The sequence below is a fragment of the Mus pahari genome, chromosome 9 (genome assembly GCF_900095145.1).
Source record: "Mus pahari chromosome 9, PAHARI_EIJ_v1.1, whole genome shotgun sequence".
Lineage (NCBI taxonomy): Eukaryota > Metazoa > Chordata > Mammalia > Rodentia > Muridae > Mus > Mus pahari.
The window spans coordinates 84735516-84758320 of record NC_034598.1 but is presented as its reverse complement, the minus strand read 5'-3'; the positions used below and the strand labels follow the sequence as shown (position 1 = coordinate 84758320).

The 22805-nt window shown below is 39.2% G+C and overlaps 1 protein-coding gene across 10 annotated transcripts in view; it reads left to right on the top strand.

Moving 5' to 3' along the window:
• Positions 1-22805, top strand: part of Anks1b (ankyrin repeat and sterile alpha motif domain containing 1B) — a 1029892-nt gene that overhangs the window by 276725 nt on the left and 730362 nt on the right. The gene's annotated exons all lie outside the window — the stretch shown is intronic.

Below are 22805 nucleotides of genomic sequence, written 5' to 3'. Positions count from 1 at the left end.
CACACTTCCCTCTAGTCCCTCCCCCCCCCCAGGAAGTACCCTTTCCTGTCCCCCCATCCTTTCCCTCAATTTTCTTCCCTCCTCCTATTAACTACTCTTCTACTTTGAGATTGTCAAGTAAGCTTGTCTGTGTTTAGATTCTCTATATGAGAGGAAACGTGACATACTTGATTTTTGATACCTAGCATGTTTCATATAACATGGCGGCTACAGTTTCATTCTCCTGCCTGTGACATGATAGCTTTGCCCCTCATGGCTGAATAATGAATTCTCCGTTGAGAATGCACAAACCATATGCACCTATTACTTTTCATTTGATGCCTGGAAATGTGGCTGATTCCATAGCTTCACTTCTTTTAAAAATCGGCTAATTTGTTCTTTCAAAGTTGGAACAGTTATTTGTCTTAAATGTAGATGCTTTATCAGCTGTACACTTTGTTTGCATTTTTTAAACAAAATTTTAAACCATATTTAGGACTTGACATTTCCTTTTCTTTCAGATGAGATTCTCTGCCAACTTCATCATGTATATAATGCTCTCTGATCACGCTCATTCCTCCACTCTCTTACACCCCTGGTACCCATGAGATCTCCCTTTCCTCATTACACGTGCCCCTTCCTATTTTCAGGTAATTTTGTTTGGTTTTTGTGACTCACCTAGTTTAACTAGGCCTACCTACATGGGCGTGGAAGTAGAGCTATCATCTGGGGCATGGGCACTTCCATTTCTTAGCTGTTGTAAATAGAACAGCAATGAACATGGACATGAAAATGTTTCTATGGTAAGACATACAGTCCTGCTTTTAGAATGTCATGTTTGCTTGTATGGTTTTAGATTCTACATATGCTTATCATGCTTGTTTCTGGATATTACAAACTATGTTCTTAATTTTAATCGATTATATAGAGATATACTGGATAGTTTCTGTGGATGTTGTAAACTTTCCCTGCTCACTTCTTAGATCTAGTGTATATGTCCAAGAGTAGTATAATGTGGTATCTTTATTTATTGTTTTTGTAGAAACCTCCTGACTGACTTTCAAACTGGCTGCACCAGTTACATTCGCACTGAAAGCGTACTAAAATTCTCTTGATGATAGCCATTATGACTGGGTTAAGATGGCATCTTAAAGTAGTTTCCATTGTCATTTCCTTCAGGTCTGAGGACACTGCATACCTTGTAAAGTATTTCCCAGCTGTTTCTTTTGAGAACTCTCTGTTCTGTTCTAGAGCTCATTTTGTTTTTCTTTGCTTCTTTGTTCTTGATGCTTTGCTCATTCTAGACATTATTCCTCAGTTAGATGGATAATTAGCAAAACATTCCTCCCATTCGTTAGGTTATACTTTCCATTGATTAACTATTTCTCTGATTGTCCACAAGCTCTTGGGTTTCTTGGGGTCCCATTTGCCATTTGTTGGCCTTATTTCCTGAATGACCAGAATCTTATTCAAAAAGTCTTTACACACACACACACACACACACACACACACACACACACACATATATATATATATATATATATATATATATATATATATATATATATGAGACAGTGAAATAGATTTGGGTGGTTTTCAAATTGTTAGTGTTTTCTTTTATATTTTGAATGTTATTGGTCTTATATAAGACTTATTTACCTTAGCCAAGATTACAAAGATGCTATTTCCTCTTTTATTTTTTAGAAATTTTGGGATTTATTATATATATTTAGGTAGTTTATATATTTCAGGTTAATGTTTATGTATGGTGTGAGGTAATGTTCACTTATTTTACATTTGGATACACAAATGTTTTAATGACATTTATTGAAAATTTTGTCATTGCTAGATCAACTTACCTTAGAATGATTGAAGAAAGTAAAATATTTATTTGTGCTCATTTGTGTACCTTCGATTTTATATACTAGAGCTGAGAGGTACAGAACATTCAGTTTTACCTAACAGGAGCGTTCAGGATTGCTGATGACGGGAGATTCTATAATCTGCCTCAACTCCATTTCACAGGACCCATTTGACATGTTTTGAAAAGCCAGTAAAACATGTAGCATGTTTCCTCATGACATTTTTGTACATAGTGACATTATATTTTGTTCCTGTTCATATACTCCACACTATGTGTCCCTCTCTCTTCATGTGGCTGTTATTTTATTCCCTCAAATAATACTTTCTGATTTCATTCACCTGTATTCTATATTCCATTGCCTTCCTTTGTTCTCTCATCTTCTTCTTCCAGTGCCCTATGGTCTACTTTCATGTCATGGATACTTGATACACACACACACACACACACACACACACACACACACACACACACACACACAGAGGATAGATAGATGGATAGATACATAGGTAGATAGACAGATGATAGAAAGATAGATGATAAATAGGTAGAGAGATAGATAGATGGATAGATAGACAGACAGATAGAAGATAGCTAGATATGGTAGATAGATGAAGGTAGATAGATACATAGATATTCTACATATAAGAGAAGATATGAAATGTTTTGTGTTTCTGATTCTGCCGTATTTCACTTAAAAAAAAAATAAGCTCCAGTTCCATTAATTTTCCTGCAAAGTTATGGGAATCCTCCTGCCTCAGCTTCCCCAGCACTGAGATTACAGGCGCTCATAACCATGGGCTGTGGGTGAGTATCCAACTCAGTTACACAGCCTCATGCAGCAAGCATTTTATACCTACTGAGCCATCCTCCATATTCCCTTAATTTATTAGTGTTAGTGTCCATAGCTCTAAAAGTTTCTCCTAGAACTGCCTTGGGATATTCTGAAGGCTCTATAAGTTGTGTTTCATTTTCATTTGATTCTAGTTTTGAATTTTTTTTCACTGTGGTCTGCTGTGGATCCAAGGGAGTGTTGCTCAGACTGCACAATACATACCTGTCTTAGGGTTTCTATTCCCGCGCAAAACATCAGGACCAAGAAGCAAGATGAGGAGGAAAGGGTTTATACAGCTTACACATCCACATTACTGTTCATCACCAAAGGAAGTCATGACAGGGACGCATGCAGGGTAGGACCTTGGAGGCAGAGTGGAAATAGAAGCCATGGAGGAATCCTGCTTACTGGCTTGCTTCCTCTGGCTTGCTAAGATTGCTTTCTTATAGAACCCAGGACTACCAGCCCAAGAAGAGCACCACCCACAATTCGCCCTTCCACCTTGATCACTAATTGAGAAAATGCCCTTACAGCTGCATCTCATGGAGGCATTTCCTCAAGGGAGGCTCCTTTCTCTGTGAGAACTCCAACATGTAGCAAGTTAGCAAATAAAACCAGCCAGTACAATACATATTCTTATATGAATGTAGCATCATAGGAACTTTGAGGCTTTGCTTTTTTAAACATATTTATTTCATGGCAGTGAACATCAAGCTCAAAGGTAAGTATTAAAATTAAATAGTCTTAGCTATTCATCTTCCTTTTTATCAAGTTGTTTCAATCCTTCACAAGTTGCTTGTATTTTCATATGCATCTTATTATTAGCCTGTCGATGTGTGTATTTCTCTGTGATGCTGAGGAGAAATATGACAAATATGGCAACTTCTGCGTCCTAATCTTTGGAATCTATGAATAAGCTTCTCTGCATGGTTTCAGGTCTCCTTAACTTCCTTGCTGTAGCTAGACTTGTAATGTGTTTGTTTCTGGATATTACAGCCTTCCTGATTTTGATGGATTGTCAGTTACATAGAGGTGTATCAGATCATTTGTGTTGAAGTTGGATGTCACAAAATTACTGTGCCCACTCATCATTTCTGGGATGTCTGTTGATTTTGCAGTGTTGTCAGTACAGGTATAAGGCCTTCAGTGTCTGTGGGTGGAGGCAAGTTTACTGCTCTCAAGTCCACTTGCTTCTGCCTGTTATTCTCGTCTTACTCTGCTAACTAGTACTTCCCACTCAGGGGTGAGTGGACATCCTGACGATTCATGCTCCTGTGTCCTCACCCAGCTGAAAAGGCTCAGTCATTTAGCATTCAGATGCTAACGCTAATATTCAAAGTTTCCTTCAGCAGGCCAAGGAAGTTCTCCTCTTTTTAAATTACTGAGCGTTATCAATCATGAGTATATGTCAAATGTTGTCAATCACTGTTCCTGCTGACACTGAGATGATTATAGGATTTTAAAACATCTTTTCCTTTAATATGAATAATTTTGTTGACTGAAATGAAAACCAAATGTGACATTCCCAAAGATACACCTCACTTGGTTTTGTGGTTGGCTCCTCGTGCATAGTCACGAGTTTGTTTTATTAATAATTGCTTAATTTTGTATTAACGCTGGCTTTTCATTGACTCAAAAGAAGGTCACAGCACCCTCTAGCTTAGGGATAATTTAGCCTCTTTATCTAATTCTTTGGCAACGCGTGTCACAGTTTAGGATCCTCAGAAAGCAGAGCAGGACACAGAACTTTGCAGGTCTGTGGCTGATGGGGGGTTGGGGGGTGGGATCAACCTAATCAGGAAATATAGGGAATAAGGTTGTCCAGAAGGGGACACTGCTACCGGGAGAGCTGAGTGAATGCTGTCTCCACTGTTATACATAATGCCTAACAATATCTCACACATTTAGCAAAAGAAAGAAGATATAGAAGGGAGACATTTTTCCTTTAAAAACTTGTTTTTCCGAAGTAAAGTCCTAGTGGGGCAGTGCTTACTATTCAGGTAAACAAACCATAATGTTCTTTGAGGAACATGGATATTATTATTATTATTATTATAATATTAAATTATTGTTAAACAGTGAAATGAGACTATACACATCTAGATACATGTTGATTTTGAGATTCTCCATTGGGAAAACTAGGATGGTTTCTTTGGTTTGATTTCTGGATTATAATAAGCGGGACTCTGGATTGAGATTGCTCTGAGGAATGGTGGGCTGGTGTAGAAGCCACCTTGGAAGATGAAAAATACCATTTTCTTCTAACCTTGTAAGTTGTGTTGAGATGGATTTAGCAAGGGGTGAAGCTTTTCAGATACACAAACACACACACACACACACACACACACACACGCACATACAGAGGAGGGTAACTGTGGTAAGTGCACATTACTGGGGTGATTTATAGCTGTAAAATTGAAGTTCTTTGTGGCGATAGGAAGAGGGAATGTTTCATTTTATTAAGTTAGTTGATCCCTAAACCCAATTAAGGGAGTATTAATATTAAAATGGAAATTAACTATATCACATGTCAATGCAAGCATAGTTAGTTCTATAGGGCAAGTCAGGCAATCCTGCTAAAGAACTATACACATAACCTAGTAGAGTTCATTTCAGGAATGGAAGAGTACTTAAATACCAGCAAATCAACAAATCAGGGGAGGAAAAGCACTCATTAGTGAGTCGGTAATGATGAAAATCCATTTTTGACCTGAATGTATTCTTAATACCGGTCTTGGTATTCTGCCGAGGCTCCACAGGACATGAATACCAACAGGCAACCTTACTCTGAGTCTCCCTAGGTAGTTAGGACAACCTGTTATTTCTTGAAGAAGTCTTATCTGATTAAATTCTATACATTTAAACCAGATGATAGCAATGAGTGGTGATAATAATATACATATTATGATGTATAAGTGTGAGAATATGATATTTATTATGTATTTGACTTCTTTGCAACATAATTAATTGCTTCTGTAAGTTAGTGCTACATAGCCATGCTTGGTATTTTTATCGTCATCATCACAGATGTAGCAATTATTTCTATAGTACTTGATTACTATTATCTTGAAATTTCTGGCTTTCTACCTAAATCTTACCAATTTCATTTTGCCTCAAAATTATGTTACAGTATGGATTTTTATATTGCATCAGTATAAAGTAGTTTTGTTGTTAATAAACCCGCAGGGACCCAGCACACAGTAGTTTTAAAATTTTACAGACTGTGGAAAACTGAAATTTATAGGAATTGTAGAGTGCAGTTGTTGAATTTTAACATCTCTTTCTGTGTGTATATGTACCCCCATTGGAAAGTCTGGACTGAAACATAAAATTCCATGGTATGTTGTTAGTTATCAGTTATGTTTGCATGCAGGCTTCCAGAGCCCTCTATACTGCCTGGCATAATGTCAACCTCATGCTAATTCAGAAAGCTTCAGGAGATTATGGTATGGGAGATAGAATATATGTAACTTGGGAACCTAAATTCTTATGTAATAAGTAATATTTATTTTCAACTCTAGAAGAGAGTCTTTTTAAAATGTCATTTTCTTTCTTAATATTGAAAGTGGTTCATGACTCCTGACATAATAATAACTAAGGAGCCTTTATCTCGTAAGATTATAAACTGAGGCCAGAAAGATAGAATCCAAGGGTCATTGAGATAATTAGTAGCAAGTCTGTACTGGGAGGTAGGTTTCCTGATTGCAGCCACTGCTCAGGCATCTTCTTTAACATGTAATTCTTCAACATGGCATGTATCCCACAGGACACATTTCTGCATTATTTGTTCAGAGGTGGTTTGGAGAGGCAGCAGGCAAACCTTAAAAGTCCAGCCTTCACTGGCATTTAGGCAACCATCTCCCAAGTCACACCAACGATGTCTTGGCTCTCAGCATGTTCCAGTCCCTTCTGCTGGTCTCAGAGGCACCAAGCCTTATGCATGTGCACAAAGCATGGGCATATTAATGGTATTATGTAGAAATACATTAGACCACCTTTGTGATTGCCAATCAGGTATGTTTGAAAAAAAATGTCCTGAATGAGAGCATTTCCCAAAATTCTAGGTGCCATCACCCCAGGTGGATGAGACTTCAAAATTCAGAAAGAATTTCAAACATAGAAGGATAGCAAAGTGAGAAACACACATCATATTTTAGTTTCCTCATCATGGCATATTTAAAATACATAATACCATTGTACACAGTCTGAAGAGGCTAGTCAGATTCCTTCCTGGATGAGCCAGTTCCCAACCATTCCATGTAAATAAGACAGGTGTTTTGTTCCTATTTCAGGTAGCGCCAATGATGCCAATGGTCCGGTCTTCAGCAGCATCCCCAAGGAGTGAGGATGAAAGGGCAGTGGAATGCTTTGGCTGTGTTTTACTTGTGCTCATTTTCGGTTGTTTTGTTTTAATGCTGGGAATCTAACCGAGACACTCACCGTGTAGGCAGGAGCTCTGCATCCCCAGCCTGCGTGACATTTTATAAACACATTTTTATAACTCATTCCATTCCCGAAGACAATGTTTATGAAGTAGAGCTTTCTGAAATTGACATAATTTTCTATTACATCGTAAAAAAAAAAAGTCTTTGTGGTCTAGTCCACATAAAATGCAGAACAGCTGTGTGAAGAGGAAATCTTTTAAAGTAAACATTGATTTCAAAGTCCTCGATTGAGCTTGTTGGTAGAAGAATCACCAGTAATTTAAAAGGAGCAAGTTTGAGAGTCATTTCACACTTATTTTATCTGCTTAGGGAAACATGCACTGTGTATATTTTGATAGATTTCTTTACTTAGCATAAGCAAAACTGAATTTAAGTGTAGTTTTAAACCTTACTTAAAATTGTTCAAGGGCTTTTATTTTATGTACTTTAAACAATGTACATGGGGCATGCTTTCATAAAGCAAATGAGTGAATTATTTGGTTGTGAAAAAGTTAAGAGGTATGCAGTGGTATGACAATTTGCATAACAGACACCTGTCACTCAGCCGAATCTGCCATCAGTATTCTGCCAAAATAATGTAACATAGCCTCCCTCTTTGCTCTAGAATATTCCAGAGCTATAGAACCTTAGTCATTGCTCCCACCAAATGCACACATGTTAACGATTCTTTGTAAGATCATCAACAATTTGAATGCGACAGTCCGAGTACGCACAAACTACAGAGTAAAAGGGCAGCAGAGATGAGGGGGAGGGTTGTCCTGACTCCTTGTTGAGATTCTTAACTCTTGAATCCTGAGAGAACAAAGAAAAAAAAAAGTCCATTATGTCACATGATCTTGTGTGGAAAGACTGAGCACCTGTTTACATTTTCTCTGGAACTCTTGGGGACTGAGGGCCGACTGTCACCCTGTCACCTGCGACTAGGATGTGGGAGCTTGTTTGTGACTATGCTGAGAACATCAGGAAGAGAGAAAGGAAAGGAAGAAGATGGAGAAGCCTATAAGATAAGCAGCTTAGGAAGAGGCATACAGACAGCCTCTTGACTGGTTCTGATCTGGGATGCTGGTTCTTAGAGTCATGCACTGGAGGAAGGGCATCCTGAGTGATGTGAACAGCAGGTGAAGAGGCCAAAGCAATACCCATAAGGGACTGAAAACTGCAGGCTCTCCATTAGCAGTATTCCCAGTAGCCTGGGGAGCAAGTCCTGTCGCTGACAAAGGGAATCTGGGCAGCACACACTGCAAACAATTTTAGCAGAAAAATCTGTGCCCATATTTTTTTTCCTTAATTAGGAAAGATGCTAAACATTTTTGTGTATTAGGTATTTTACATAAATTATACTATTTAGCTCAACTGGAGGATTTATCTATTTAATTTTTAAGATGAGGACTCTTGAGAAATTTGATACACCATCCCATTGCACAGCTGGTATAAATAGAAGAGCTGAGATGTCAACCAATTTCTGTATGACTTGCTAGCTCTCTCCTCCATGCAGTTCACAGCCTTTCCCCACGCCTCTCAGAGCACCTGTAGTTAGCGATACAGATAGAGGATCTGCAGATTAGCACATCCATTATTCCTTTGCTTTTTTGGTTTTTACCTACCAGTCAGGATAACAATATTCATTTTTAAATTTTCAAGTCATATTAACTTAAAACCTTCCAAACCTGTTAGAAACTCAAATGGAGGTTTCTCAAGATCAGGTGGATTTCACAAAAAGGTTGCTGCATGTTTTCCATACTTCCCACTCAAAGCCTTTTCTCAATTACTAGGTAGAAAACAAAGTAAAAGCTATTTGCTGTGTTTGTGGTGATTTGTCTTATGTGTTAGCAGTGCTCTGGAGTCGACGCACTGGGCGATCAGGTAGTGTCATTGAAACCATTATTCAGGTCTTTCAAGCCATTGAATAGGAATATAGGAAGCAGAGGTGTATTCGTATGCCCCCACCCTAGTCTTTCTCCCCTAGTGATCTTGAGAGAGCCATTTAGTTTTCTTCTCTTCAAAAATATACATCTTTCCCTTCTTCTAAGTGATTGCTAAAGGATGCATTTGATATTTTAAATGCATTAAAAGCAACTCCTTAAGAGTAAGTTGCTACTGCTTCCCATGACCTCAAACAGCTAGGGCTTGGAGATGAGGGTTCAAGGTTTTCTTTGGCTTGCTAAGGAGTTTGATATCTGAAACTTCATTACAACCTTACCAGCTCCCAAGAAGAATATGTGGTTACATAGCAATGTTACCTACACAAAACTCTTCGTTGTGATTCCTTAAGTACCTCAGAGACTAGGGGGACGTATAAATAAATTGTAAGTGAGCTTTATAACCAAATTCACCAGTATGCTATGGAGGATGCTGATCAGTAGCAGAATGAACGGGTCGAATGTGAATATTCGGAAGATCTTTGACAGCTATGTCAAATAACTATCAGAATAATAACCACCCAAAGATGTCTACACCATTACCAAAAAAAAAAAAAAAGTGAAGTATTCTCTGATATAACAAAAGAAATTTGCAGAGGTGACTAAGCTAAGGATTTTGCTATGGGAAGGTTACCCTAGGTATTCTGAGTGGACTCCATGTAATCACAAGCACGACATGGAGGTAGCAGTATCAGAGAAGGAATTAGATTTGAAGATGCCAAACTGCTGGCTTTGAAGATGGAGGAAGAGGTCATGCGTTAGAAACACAGTCATCTTACGGAAGCTGAGAAAGATGAAGGCACAGATTCTCCAGGAGGTTCCAGAAGAAATGTTGCCCTGTTGGTCACCACGATTTATTCCACTTAGTACTAAAGCAATAACTTTGTTTTTAGATAGTGTCTGTTGTAACTAGGTACGGCTAAAATTGAAGACCAATATTGTGGGACTGTGTCGTACTAGGGTTTCCATTGCTGTGAAGAGACACCATGACCACGGCAACTCTTATAAAGGAAAGAAGTTAATTGGGGCTGGCTTACAATTCAGAGATTTTGTCCGTTGTCATCCTGGCAGGCATGGTGCTGGAGAGTGGCTGAGAGTTCCACATCTGGATTGGCAGGCAGCAAGAAGAGACCATACTGTGCCTGCCTTGAGCATCTGAGGCCTCAAAGCCCGCCCTTGTGACATCCTTCCTCCAACAAAGAAGCACCAACCTCATAATAGTGCCACTCCCTGTGGACCTGTGGGGGCCATTTTTATTCAAAATACCATAGATTATCGTACCATTGAATCACTTGATCTCTTAAAATATAAAATAATGCATGGTCCTCATCAACTGTGAGAAGCACACAGTGGGAGATAGTGTGGGGGTGGGGCTGATTCATGTCCCTCAGCTGCCTCTGTTCATATACATATCATGTACAGTCTGTCTCAACAATTTCTGTCCTAGAAGGCTTCTTTGACTCATTTCTTCTTTAAAGCATGGGGGGGGGGGAGGCTGTTACGCCCCTCCAAAAATTTCTTTAGCAAGTCTTTTTACTGGGCTTTATTCTCCATTGTAGGGCGATTGCCTGGCCTTTATTGTGGCGTTAACTTGGTACTTTTGCCTCGAACTGCTCTGAGTGGCTCATGGAGACCCCTCTTCTACTCCTTCTAATGTCTCCTATTGCTCCATATTGAGAACTTTATTCTGACTTTAAAAATTTTTTTGAGGCATTTTTTATTAGATATTTTCTTCATTTACATTTCAAATGCTATCCCCAAAGCCCCCTATACCTTCCCCCGACCCTGCTCCACAACCCACCCACTCCTGCTTCCTGGCCCTGGCATTTCCCTGTACTTATGATTCACCTGTGCATATGATCTTTGCAATACCAAGGGCCTCTCCTCCCATTGATGGCCGACTAGGCTGTCCTCTGCTACATATGCAACTAGAGACACAGCTCTGGTGTGTGTGTGTGTGGGGGGGAGTACTGGTTAGTTCATATTGTTGTTCCTCCTATAGGGTTGCAGACCCCTTTAGTTCCTTGGGTACTTTCTCTAGCTCTTCCATTAGGGGCCCTGTGTTCCATCTAGTAGATGACTGTGAGCATCCACTTCTATATTTGCAGGCATTGGCATAGCCTCACAAGAGACAGCTATATCTGGGTCCTGTCAGCAAAATCTTTCTGGCGTATGCAATAGTGTTCTGGGTTTGGTGGCTGATTATGGGATGAATCTCCTGGAGGACATCATCCTGTGTGAGGTAACCCAATCACAAAAGAACACACATGATAACACTCACTGATAAGCGGATATTAGCCCAGAAACTTAGAATATCCAAGATACAATTTGAAAAACACATGAAACTCAAGAAGAAGAAAGACCAAAGTGTGGATACTTCACTCCTTCTTAGAATGGGGAACAAAATACCTATGGAAGGAGTTACAGAGACAAAGTTCGGAGCTGAGATGGAAGGAAAGACCATCCATATTGAGAACTTAAATCGCTCATCTTATTTTTCTCCTTTCTATCAGTTTAATTGTTAACACTAAGGGTATTTAGTGCTCCTGGTTAACAAGTATTCAAACCTGTGAGTCTGTAGGGAACATTCCTGTTCAAACCACCACACCACTGACTGATGTTTTCAGTTACACTCGTTTTCCTTTCAAGAGATTAAGAGTGTGTCTTTCAGATTTTCTCAAGCAAGCATCGGAGTTCTCAGAAAGGTATATAAAAGAGTGAATCTTGAAAAGACCCATAGCTAGGGCTTTTTCGATTCACTGTTGATTCTTTTTGGAAGGCTTACAAACGCTTGAGAAATTAATCTCCCCAAATCACCGACCAGCTTCAAGCGACACAACGAGAAGTTTGCATCTTCAAGTTGAGCTCTGCACAAATCTTAGTCAAGCTGAGATTTTTCTAAAATGACAGTTTCTATCTTGGATTGGGGTAATCTAAAATGTGCACTCCAGAAAAGTCGTGATTCCCTTTTCTCTGTGGATTCAGGGCAGTATAGGAAGAACACTACACTGCGCCATCTGGTACCGCATCCCCATCTCTTACCCTGGAGTCTGCAGGTGTTTACCAAGTCATACTTAAGGAGATTGGGAATATTATTTGGACATTCAGGATGATTGATTCAATGTCTTTCCTTCTGATCGTAGAACTAATTTCTGTCTTCATAGTCATAGGTACTTTCAGTACCAACATGGAAGTTAAAGACTTAATATTTTATGACTTGAAAAAAAAAAAACAAGTCTAATTCCCATTCATCCCATGGTGTTCTATTCTTCTTTAATATCCTAACTCTTCTCCACCAATTGAGAAATATAACCACATCATATAAAGTATCTCATAGGCATCTCATGTAAGTTGCTTTTCTTCTTTAGGACCGCTCTTGATGTCACGCATGTTCTTAATGTGGATCTTCTTCTGTTGCGGCTGGTCTAGCCTCAGATATGTTTGAATTCACAGGCTTCGGGTCTCAGATGAACCCAACTTTGGTCTCTCACTGAACTGTCTCTGCTCCTATGTGTGTCTTAATTACTTTTCTTGTCACTATGGGAGAAATACCTGGCAGCCACTTAAAGGAATAAATACTGTCTTGAGCCGCATCACTAACCCTGCTGCTACTGGGCTGGGTCAGTTCCCTCTGACTACATGGGCAGTGATTGAAGAGCAGTCATTCTGCATATAAAAGCAAAGCTTGTTTGCCAAATGCAGTGTTAGGAGACGCTAGGCAGTTAAAACAGCAATTGTCTACTTAGCAGTCATCAGAAAAATTGGCCTGCAAACCAAATCTGCTGCTACTTGTTTTTGTAAATAAAGATTTATTGGAACACAGCCATATCCCTTCAGTTATATGTGTCTATGACTGATTCCCTGCTTTATCAGTAGAGTTGAGTAGCTGCAGTAGAGGCCACCTGGCCTGCAAAACCCAAGATATTTGCCATGTAGTTCCTGATTCTGCATTCCTATTCTCTACAAAGAAAATTAAAGCTCACAGGGAATAGGCAACCATATGATTAGATAAAGGTGGTTGCCATCTTGAAAACTGCTTTAAGAGGCCCTTAAGATTTGTAGATGCTGCATTAAGGAATTTATACTGAGCTCAGACGGTCTCTCTCAGTGATAGAGTTCCTGCCTACCATTCTTGGGTTTGATTTTCAACATAATAATGGATAAATTAGGAAAGCATGATGAACTCCTTTAATGATTTCATCCTAATTCTCCCTGAAAGAGATTTCTTACTGATAGAATTCTGTGCTAAATTTCTGCTTTGTATTTTCATACCTACTACATTTGGTTAACTTAGAAAATAAGTAATTTAGTAGGTAGATTTGATCTGATGTGGTAGATAAAGTCCTTGTTTTAACTAGGCTTTGTGTTTAACTTTTCTCACTAGTATGATCAAACAGATGATGCTAGCATCTTTTATAAAGAAAAATATTTATGCAAATTCAAGACACTTCAAGGCAGTGTGGAGACGAGTTCCTGCCAGTACCAGACTCACCTGTGAGCACCTACAGCATCCATCCATTACTCCCACAATCCACCACTCCACTTCCTGATACACATATCCTACGAATCTGCCCCTGCCCCCATCTAGGGGACTACATGGGACGCTAATGCTCAGCTCCTGCTGTAGACAAACTTGCCTTTTGGTTGAGATCGTAACTTGGAGTGAAAAGTGCTTTGATAAAGACTGAGAACTTCAGAACACCACTGTGACCGAGCTGGGTAGCAGGAAGGGGACTTACAGCTCCTGGGAAGATTTGATGGACAGCACAGTAGTTTCTCAGTTTAATGATACAGTCGAAAATAGCAAGTGATTTTACATGACCAGACTTGACAATAGAAGTGTGGCAGAAGTGGCGACAAAATCAAATTGAAGCTAATCAGGGACCATGTGCTTTCAGTGTTTTGTTTGCTGCACTGAAGGTGGCCCCACAGTTCTCTGCCTCCAGCCTTGTTGTGTCAGGAAATAGTCACACATCGACCAGGAGTTATTGTGTAGAGAATTCTGAAGTCTGGTGAGAGTTGGACGTCCAATGATAACTTAATTTTGTGACCTGTGGGATTAGCAATCAAGGGTAGAAGCTGTTACTTGAGTGTTTTGGTGAGGATTCCTAGATCTGAGTGTGCAAAGTAATTTACTCATGGTGTTAATAGAAAATATGAGTTCACAGATAACTTCAGGACTCTGATCAAGAAAACCTTGGCACAGTTAGGAGTGTGCGTCGTCAGCAAGCACTCTAGGTTCTGGGGCCACTCTTTTGTCCTTTTTTGCTTGATGACTCTGAGATCTTAATGAATTCACTTACAGAACTTCATGAATATCACAAGAAAGCTCAGTGGACACAGCACTATAAAATCCAATGGTGAGAGTCTTTGCATTCTCTTTAGGTAAATTTATTCTTATCTAATCTCTGTTGCGAAACTCAGTCTCTTTATTGTGCATACAAAACTCTTCCTTCAACACTCAATCGGCCACCATTTGGCCATCATTTAATGTAGCATTACATGCATGTGTATACTTGCACTGTATAATATATGTGTATATTATGTATGTATACATGCATGTAAGTGTGTATGTATGTATACATGCATGTGTGTATGTATGTATACATGTATATATGCATGTATTATATATGTATTATGTATGCATGTGTGTATATGTATGTATATATGAATATGTATGTATGTGTATGTATATATGTATGCATATATGATGTATATATGAATGTATGTATGTGTGTATATGCATGTATTATATATGTATATATTTATGTATATGTGTATGCATGTATATATGTGCTATTTATGTATGTATATGTGTATATATGTGTATGGATGTATATATGTATTATGAATGTGTGTATGTATGTATAAGTACTTACTCAATAAAGAGACCAAGCAGTATAAGAGTGAGAGAAGAAAGAGAAAGGGAAAAGGTGACTGTATCTAAATTTGATTTATCAATCTTTTTTCATTTTCATGAATAATAATTTATTTACTGAGATCTCACAGACCATCTGCTTAACAGAAAGGAAGTTGGCAGGAACCAGTGTTCAACTTCCTGGTCTTCTGCTTCTAATTGCTATTTTGGAAACTGTGTTAATGTTTCCCCTCGCTCTGGTTTACTCTCAGCTCTCTTACTGGACTTCAATTCTGAAGGATTATGGACAATATCTGAAGCAATGAATATACATGAATTCTTTTATTACCCCAGCATATAGCATGTCTGCATCAGAGACTTGGCCTTCATGTGGATTGACATATTCTAAATATTAGTATTTTATGTAGGGTCTTTCACTGAACCTACAGCTCACTGATTGGCTAGACTGGCTGCCAATAAGCTCATAATAGCCTCCTGGCTTCCAGTGCTAGGATTTCAGGCAGGAGGTGTTATGCCCATCTTTTTATATGTGTGCTAGAGACCAAAACTCAGGCCTTCATGCTTGTCTACCAAGCACTCTATTCACAGAGTCAAGTCAATCAACACCCCTTTCCACTCAGTGTTCTCTGTCACTGCAACAGGAGTTTCAGCGATAGCAGAGGCCATTTCATCCATCCCAGTTACATAAAGATATGGGAGTTTTAAATTCTTGAGAAAAATCATCCTGTACAGTACAGGGCTTCTACAGTTTTTCTTCTTGCAGTCTCTTTTCACTGAGAATTTTTTGTATGATGCTGCATGTCACATATGTATGTATATATGTATGTGTATATATATATGTATATATATATGTGTGTGTGTATCATATATGCAAAAACAATTTACTGATGATAATCAGAATAAAATAATTTAAAAAATAATTATTTAGTGCACATATAATCTTTAAAAATTTTTTATCAGATATTTTCTTCATTTACATTTCAAATGCTATCCCAAAAGTCCCCTATACCCTCCCCTCCCACCCTGCTCCCCTACCTACACACTCCCACTTCTTGGCCCTGGCACTCCCCTGTACTGGGGCATATAACGTTTGCAAGACCAAGGGGCCTCTCTTCCCAATGATGACCGACTAGTCCATCTTCTGCTACATATGCAGCTAGAGACACGAGCTCAGGGGGTGCTGGTTAGTTCATATTGTTGTTCCACCTATAGGGTTGCAGACCCCTTCAGCTCCTTAGGTAATTTCTCTAGCTCCTCCATTGGGGGCCCTGTGTTACAACCTATAGATAACTGTGAGAATCCACTTCTGTATTTGCCAGGCACTGGCATAGCCTCACAGGAGACAGCTATATCAGGGTCCTTTCAGCAAAATTTTGCTTGCATATGCAATAGTGTCTGCATTTGGTGGCTGATTATGAGATGGACCCCCGGGTGGGGCAGTCTCTGGATAGTCCATCCTTTCATCTTAACTCCAAACCTTGTCTCTGCAACCCCTTCCATGGGTATTTTATTCCCTGTTCTAGGGAGGAATGAAGTATCCACGTGTTGGTCTTCCTTCTTGATTTTCTTAGTGCACATATAATTTTATCATTTATTAAACACCAAAGCCAATATCCACACTAATGACATGTATGTGCTTTTTTGTTTTTGCATGAAGAATTAAATAGTAGATGATATTTAATATTGGAGTACATAAGACATCCTCAACATTCTCCACAGTTGATTAAGTTTTTAAAAATTAACATTTTCATTAGTCGAGAGTTTCATACACGTGCAGCAGTACATGCTATGGGTTCAGAATCAAGGCAGTGGTCAAGTTATGAGCTAACACACGAGTGAGCGCTCCGAGAAGAACTTTAGAATCATTATACATTTGGTTTTAAATCAATTTCTAATTGTGCATTCAGAAACCTTTTATTAAGGTCACATTTTTCCTGACTTCATATGCAGTTATCCAACTCTGTGGCATCATGGCCCAGAATCTTAAAAGGTAGACTGTAACTGTGACCTGTGCTTTCAGCATATTTTTATGAAGCATTCTTAGATTTATTTCACCTTTTACTAGTAGGTCCACAAGAAATATCTGTTGGCACCATGATCCTTGCACTAAAATCAATCACTAAAATTTTACAACTAGAGGTAGAAGCCAGGACTGTCTTGTGAGCTTGAGGCTAGACTGGTTTATATAGTGAGTTCCCAGGTCTGCCAGGGCTACATAGTAAGACCCTGCCTCAACAACAACAACAACAAAACAACCGAACAATTAGTTTTTCTTGTAAAAATCATGTGCAATACTATCTTGATTTGAAAGACTCTTCATTCTGTTTGGAGATGGGTATCTGATATCTATTTTCTGAGCTCAAAACCCATATAGTAAAGGAACGAAAAGAGAGAAAGAAATAACAGCTGTTTGAAATGTATCAAGCTCCTGCAAGCCCTACCTCTGGTTCCTTCTGGTGTGCCTCAGTTATATGTCCTCATGAGACGCCTCCACTATCACACGTATGAATCTTGTAATTATCTTTTTTAGGGTTTGCATTTCTAGCCAGACAAGTCTCATCTCTACATTTAGGTATCCAGCACACAGTAGAAACATAGTAACATTTGCAGAGTGCCTATTGTTCAAACTTATAATAATTGAATGCTTGTATTCCTATAATGTATGAGAGTCAATAATTGTTGAGTGATTGTCATTGAATGAATAAATTTAGGCAAAACAAGGCAGCAAGCACTAGGTTGCCTGGGTACATTTTCCACACGTTTGCCAAACACTGCCTTCTTTCACTCTGGCTTCAGGGTGATCCCTTAGGAGAACATTGATAAGTGACATTGATAAGTGAGTTACTTCATTAATGCTGGCCTTCAAGATTTATGTTTTTAAGGAAGATAGTGCATGATGACGTATCATTATGCCATTAATGATAAAATGTTCATGGATTATTACGGGGAGATATATTTTCAGATGGATAACAGATAGTTTCTATTTCTTCCCTCAAAACAAACAAAACCCACAACACTTCCAAAGGCTTTACCCATGTTATTTTTCCATGATTTTACAAACATTGAGCCTCTGTGGTAAACCATTGTGGAACAGAAAACAAAATGGTGCACAGGAAAGGGCAAAGTGCCATCCAAGAAGAACCATCGAGGACTAGGTAAAATAATTTCAGTTTGAGATTCTTTTCCAATGAGATAGTTTCCCTTAGCTAGATTTCTAGAAGAGTTATTTAGCTAAAACTGGTTAAAAAAAAAAAACTGCTCTCTCTCTCTCTCTCTCTCTCTCTCTCTCTCTCTCTCTCTCTCTGTGTGTGTGTGTGTGTAGACAGGATCTCATGTATCTTTGGCTGGCCTTAAATCCAGTTTGTACCTGAGGATGATCTTGAACCTCTTACATTCCTGCCTCCACCTCTGTGCTATGATTACAAGCTTGCATTAACATCCCCCATTTCATGCAGAACTGGGAATAGGACCTAAGACTTTCTGCCTTCTCACAGCAAGCTATTTACTGACTGAGCTACATCTTTGGTCCTAATGATAAGCTTTTATCTTTTTATATGCTAACTTTTATGAGGAGAACACAAAAAAGAGAATAAGGAGCTTTATTTGAACTACAGAAAATTCTTAAATCGGGAGTTCAATCAATCTGATGTTTTTATTTGATCATTTCAATAAAATTTTGTTATTATAGGTTTATCATGCCTGTCAATTAACTGTGAGTTTTATTTTAGTTCTCTGATGCACCGGGCAGTGTCAGTGGCAGGCATAAAATTACAACTTCAAACCAAACCAAATGCTTTTACAGGCTCTGTTTTTATAATTTGCAACTGCTTGTTTATTTTATGTGAAGTTATCACTATAACAAAAAAAAACATAGCATCGCTTTTTCTATCCTGGAGAACTACTTGTTTGGAATATAATTCTAGGAGATCGAAAGTGAAAAATAAAAACAAACTTGATATTTTAGTATATCTTAACAACATCTTTGCAGCAGATTTGTTGGTATGCATTGAGCATGAGAATAATTCATTTACTCAGTAATTCTTGGTTCTTTTAAAAACATTTAACGCTAAAGTGTTAGATATGTGAACATAAAAGCCTCTTTGGTGTACATTTCCTTAGCTCCCATTCCTCCTCCTAGCTTAAGAGGTGATTTCAGGCCACAGTAGAGAGACTTGGGGCAGATTAGAGTGAGATTCCATTTCAGCGGCCTCGGCCTCCAGTCTGTACTATAGATTGGCCTTGACTCGAAGGCTAGAACTCATCTTTCTAGGCCTGGTGTGTTATAGAATATTTGAACCTGTCTCTGGTGAGGGTGTTGCTCAGCCCTTCCCACATAGCTTTAATCCCAAACAATGAAGGTAAAGTTAGTTTGTACAAGAAAGCACCCATATTTGAAAGTGATATCTAATTGAATGGCAGAAAAAGTGATGAATCCGAGAAAGAGTTGACAGAATTAGATACGCCCAACTCCCAAAGGAAGAGGAGAGAGAAGCTACTGAAGGGAGAGACAGATAGTTCAGGAGGAAGAGTGCAGGATAGGAGTACAGTGGAGCTCACGGAGAGCTGTACAGTGGAGCTCACGGAGAGCTGTACAGTGGAGCTCACGGAGAGCTGTACAGTGGAGNGTACAGTGGAGCTCACGGAGAGCTGTACAGTGGAGCTCACGGAGAGCTGTACAGTGGAGCTCACGGAGAGCTGTACAGTGGAGTTCACGGAGAGCTGTACAGTGGAGCTCACGGAGAGCTGTACAGTGGAGCTCACGGAGAGCTGTACAATGGAGCTCATGGAGAGCTGTACAGTGGAATTGAGAGGGAGAGTAGTATGGCTGAGTTGAACCAACCGGCCAGAAATCAGAAAGAACAAGAAGAGCAAACATATTCAGCAGCAAGTCTCAGAGGCTGAGAACATTCTAGGCCTAGATTAGATTGTACAGGGGCTAGAAGCTTTCAGGACTAGGCCTAGGTTAGCAGACAGAGGCAGGAGGCAGGAGGCAGGAGAAGAAAAGTTACTTTTACACTGGGGTCTCACAACCATACACAGAAACCCCATGTTCTTGTTTCATTCTTATGAAATAAAAAAAATGGGTATCTGTCCTGAGAAGAAAGGTTTTTCTTTTCCCCTATCATAAGACAAAATTACAACAGAATGTAAAGACCTTAGACTTTGACCTGCAGTTCTAGTATTGGACAAGACCTCATTCCATAAGGAAGATGAGCGCTTAGATGACGTGAGCATAGGGAATTAGCTATATAAGTAGAGGAGGACTGAGAAAAGCAGAAAAGAATGTACATCGAATTGGTCTTTTCCAACTTACCATTTCTTGTAAAGAGCCAAACAGCAGGGTCTCCTTATCATGGTGGATAACCTGTTTGGGGATCTGACTGCCTTTTCTTCCATCTGTTCTGTTATCTGTTCTTTATGGCACTTATTTAGTCTCTCTCTCTCTCTTTCTCTCTCTCTCTCTCTCTCTCTCTCTCTCTCTCTCTCTCTCTCTCTGTGTGTGTGTGTGTGTACATGTACACATGACAGGGTGTGCATATGGAGGTCAGAGATCAACTTGAAAGAGTTGGTTCTTTCTATCAACTATGTGACTGTTTCATTTGGTCTGTTGGGTCTAATGGCCAGGGGTCAGTCCAAACAAGTGATCTATTATGGATATTATATAAGAGTGCCCAAATGGATAAAATAATTAGGAAAGTATCTGGCAGTACCAAACAGTTTTCATGAGCTCTTTCTCAATACAAGAATTTGATGTTAGCATCGTTCTGCTTATACAGCTGATTCCCCATGCTCATGTCACCTAAGCTCTCATTCAACCATGACACAGGTATTTATTGGAAAGGTACTGCCTTAGTTAGGGTTTTATTGCTGTGTAGAGGCACCATGACCAAGACAACTCTCAGAAAAGCAAACATTTAATTTGGGATGGTTTACAGTTTCTGAGGTTCAGTCCATTATCATCATGGCAAAAAGCATGGCAGCATGCATTCAGACATGGATGGGGCTAGAGGAACTGAAAGTTCTATATCTTGATCCAAAGGCAGCGAGGAGACTGTCTTCTACAGCCAGGAGGAGGGTCTGATTCCACTGGCCAGACTTGAACATATATATGTGATCTCAAAGCCCTGCCTCCACAGTGACACACTTCCTCCTGATAAGACCACACCTTTTAACAGTGCCACATCCTATGGGCCAAGCATATTCAAACCACCAAAGGTACATTGCATTAAGTCTAAAAGATGATCAGTTAGTGGTAAAACTCAGTAGCATTCCAGGTCCTTTCATTCTCCTGCTTGTATGGTTACCCCTCCCCCTTTCGTTTTTACTTCTCCAAGTTTGCATTGCCTGGAACTTTACCACTGATCCCCAACTGGGACATCTCTGACCTGCCATCACTCTGAAAGAATCATGTTCCCTTGTTGGAGTCGATCCCATCTGCCACACCGCATGCACCCTTAAGATAATATCCACCTACTTCTCTAACTATATTCTGCCTGTCTGTCCTTGCTAAAAATGGATCATCTCCTGCCAAATGTGTGTTAGCCACGTTTCCTCCTGGTGGAGCTAACTTTATGCTTTTCCCTTTATACTTTTCCTTATTCACAAAGAAAAGACACTTCACTTTCAGTTTTCAAAGTCTCTTCTAAGTATCCCTTCCTCTTGGTTTGACCAAGCTCCTGAATGCTGGTATACACAGTCTGTGCATTCGCAGAGATCACCTGCTCTTTACTGCCTAGCGTAGCAGGGAAGAGCGTTGGTTCCTCTGTTGAGAGCAGCACATGTGACTCCCTGAAACCTTGCTGTATAGTTAAGTATGTGTTTGTGTTTCTGTATTTACTAGATCAAAGACAATTGGTTAGGGTTTTTGTGGAGATTTGAAATGTTTTAGAGCATTGAATTCTTGTAAAGCTTGCCTTTCTGTAGCTAACTAGCACTTTTCTTTTTATTATTAGATGTTCAAGAATGCTAGCAATTAATTGCCTTTGTTTCAGCTGATAGACTTATACTTCAGTTCTATTGTTTCTTTTCTGTCTTAAGTCTTCATCAGGCCAGTGGAATAAGTGACTGCTTATAAATTCATGGATGAGTGGCAGTGTGTGCCAGCTGCCTACAGCTCTATTACGTCAATCATCCATTTTCTTCCTGACATTCAATATGACTTTGCCCATTTTACCTGACAAGAGTTGGGAATTTTGCCCCACCCCCATCCCATTCTGACTACTAAGTTCAGGCAGTTTTTAGCATTCCTCTGAGTTCAGTTTTAGGTTGATCTCTGAAAGGAAAGAAGATTCCATCTTTAGCAAAATTAATCCATGTAACATTTTGCAATGAGGCCATGTAAGACAATAAAAAGGAAGAAAAGTCATTTTATTGAATATAGGTAAAATGTCACAGTATATATGATTACAAAGAAGACTTTTTGCATTATATGCCCCAGTACAGGGAAATGCCAGGACCACAAAGCAGGAGTGGGTGGGTTAGGGGAGCAGGGTGGAGGGAGGGTATAGGGGACTTTCAGGATAGCATTTGAAATGTAAATGAAGAAAATACCTAATTAAAAAAGACTATTTGCATATATCTCTGTATGTATTTGTGTGTATGTATGTGCATGTATGTATGCATGTGTGTATGTATGCATATGTATTTTTATGCATGTGCGTATATCCATACATAGAAAGAGACATATACACACATAGAAATGGGGCATTTTTTTTATTTTTTTGGTCCTTGGTTGATAAATTCTATATAACAACCAAAGGGGAATTTATTTCTCCCCCTTGTCTTCTTCCTTCTTTTTTCTTTCTTTCTTTCTTTCTTTCTTTCTTTCTTTCTTTCTTTCTTTCTTTCTTTCTTTCTTTCTTTCTTCTTCTCCTCCTTCTCCTTCTCC